The sequence below is a fragment of the Lactuca virosa genome, chromosome 5 (assembly GCF_052849685.1).
Source record: "Lactuca virosa cultivar CGN04683 chromosome 5, Lactuca_virosa_CGN04683_v6, whole genome shotgun sequence".
Classification (NCBI taxonomy): domain Eukaryota; kingdom Viridiplantae; phylum Streptophyta; class Magnoliopsida; order Asterales; family Asteraceae; genus Lactuca; species Lactuca virosa.
In genome coordinates, this window is record NC_136430.1 from 263,548,892 (window position 1) to 263,551,870 (window position 2,979).

The window sequence follows — 2,979 nt, forward strand, 5'->3', positions numbered from 1 at the left end:
AAATGAAGATTGCCAATGAGAAAGCTTGTGAGTTTCTCAAGGCATTGGTGTGTGATTTTGGAAAGATAGATGCGGATATTCATCCTATACTCGCCACGAAATTCAACTTCCCAGAGCTAGAGTCTTCACCAAGCTTCACTGAAGGCTACTAAGAAATGTCTCTCGGTGCAACCAACTTCCCAGAATTAGGAGTTGTGTTTAAGAAAGCCAACAATGATCTCAAATACTTCTTTCCTGTTACCTTAATGCACAGATTGACCCGGAAGCAACCAACTTCAGAACCTTCATTGCAACCATCTCCTAAACAAACAAATCTGGTGCCATCTCCATATCAAACCCCACCGCAATAGGATCCGCAACAATCTCCTCATCAGACTCCCTCGCCGTTTAAAAACTAAGAACCAACAATGTCATCAGATCACTCAAATGACTCACCGGCCACTCAACAAAGAAAAAGCGACTGGAGGGCCGCAAATTCGCTGAACATATATGGAGAGAACATGGTTTTGATACAACCATGGATGAGTCCCTAATCAACTCTTGGGTCAATCCTACCCAAAGGCTCCTCAATGAAGATTGCCGACCCATCTTGACTTATGATGAACCTCTATCTGATGGATTTTGGGAAGTTCCAATTTCTCCCAACTCCAAATTCTTTCCGGTATTTGAGCCTTTTGATCTAAGTCTTCTGGATGATCAAAGACTCCCCCACAAATTCGAACACCTAAACCAGTTTCATGCCAAGCATGGGACTGACTTCGAAAAGATCTGGTCTAATGACAAACCATCAGGAGTGAAAAATCACAAAGTAAGAAAGTTCATGAAGACTGGCTTTGTTCAGTATACACTCACTAGGAGAGGAAATGACTACATCAGGACGCATATTGATTTTCCCTACACGAACCCCGAAGAAGTGTTCCTGATTGCTAGAGTTTTCCAGATCAAGGCTGAAAAGCACCCAAAAATGAAGATTGCCTATGAGAAAGCTTGTGAATTTCTCAAGGCATTGGTCTTTGATTTTGGAAAGATAGATGCGGATATTCATCCTATACTCGCCAAGAAATTCAACTTCCTAGAGCTTGAGTCTGCACTAAGCTTCACTGAAGGCTACCAAGAAATATCTCTCGGTGCAACCAACTTCCCAGAATTAGGAGTTGTGTTTACGAAAGCCAACAATGATCGCAAATGCTTCATTCCTGTTACCGCAATGCACAGATTGACCCGGAAGCAACCAACTCCACAACCTTCACCGCAACCATCTCCTAAACAAACAAATCCAGTTCCATCTCCACATCAAACCCCACCACAACAGGATTAGCAAAAATCTCCTCATCAAACTCCCCCATAGTTTAAAAACTTGGAATCAACAACGTCATCAGATCACTCAAATGACTCACCGGCCACTTAACAAAGAAAAAGCGACTGGAGGGCCGTAAAATTCACTGAACGGATATGGAAAGAACATGGTTTTGATACAACCATGGATGAGTCCCTAATAAACTCTTAGGTGAATCCCACCCGAAGGCTCCTCAATGAATATTACCGACCTATCTTGACTTATGTTGTCCGATGGATTTTGGGATGTTCCAATTTCTACCAACTCCAAATTCTTTCAGGTATTTGAGCCTTTTGATCTAAGTCTTCCGGATGATCAAAGACTACCCCTCGAAATCGAAAACCTAAACCAGTGTCATGCCAAGCATGGGAATGACTTCGAAAAGATCTGGTCTAATGACAGACCATCAGGAGTGAAAAATTACAAAGTAAGAAAGTTCATGAAAACTGACTATGTTCAGTATATACTCACTAGGAGAGGAAATGTCTACATCAGGACGCATGCTGACTTTCCCTGCATGAACCCCGAAGAAGTGTTCCTGATTGCTAGAGTTTTCCAGATCAAGGCTTAAAAGCACCTAAAACTGAAGATTGGCTATGAGAAAGCTTGTAAGTTTCTCAAGGCATTGGTATGTGCTTTTGAAAAGATAGATGCGGATATTCATCCTATACTCGCCAATAAATTCAACTTCCCAGAGCTTGAGTCTGCACCAAGCTTCACTGAAGCCTACAAAGAAATGTTTGTCGGTGCAACCAACTTCCCCGAATTCGGAGTTGTGTTTAAGAAAGCCAACAGTGATCTCAAATACGTCATTCCTGTTACCGCAATGCACAGATTGACCCGGAAGCAACCAACTCCACAACCTTCACTGCAACCATCTCCTAAAGAAACAAATCTGGTGCCATCTCCACATCAAACCCCACCGCAATAGGATCCGCAACAATCTCCTGATCAGACTCCCCTGCCGTTTAAAAACTTGGAACCAACAATGTCATTAGATCTTTCAAATGACTCACCGACCACTCAACAAAGAAAAAGTGACTGGAGGGCCGCAAAATTCTTTGAACAGATATGGAAAGAACATGGTTTTGATACAACCATGGATGAGTCCCTAATCAACTCTTGAGTCAATCCCACCCGAACGCTCCTCAATGAAGATTACCGACCCATCTTGACTTATGTTGAACCTCTATCTGATGGATTTTCGGAAGTTCCAATTTCTCCTAACTCCAAATTCTTTCAGGTATTTGAGCCTTTTGATCTAAGTCTTCCGGATGATCAAAGACTCCCCCTCGAATTCAAACACTGAAACCAGTTTCATGCCAAACATGGGACTGACCTCAAAAAGATCTTGTCTAATGACAGACCATCAGGAGTTAAAAATTACAAAGTAAGAAAGTTCATGAAGACTGACTTTGTTCAGTATACCCTCACTAGGAGAGGAGATGACTACATCAGGACGCAGGCTGAGTTTACCTAAATGAACCCCGAAGAAGTGTTCCTGATTGCTAGAGTTTTCCAGATCAAGGCTGAAAAGCACCCAAAAATGAAGATTGCCTATGAGAAAGCTTGTGAGTTTCTCAAGGCATTGGTCTGTGATTTTGGAAAGATAGATGTGGATATTCATCCTATACTCGCCACGT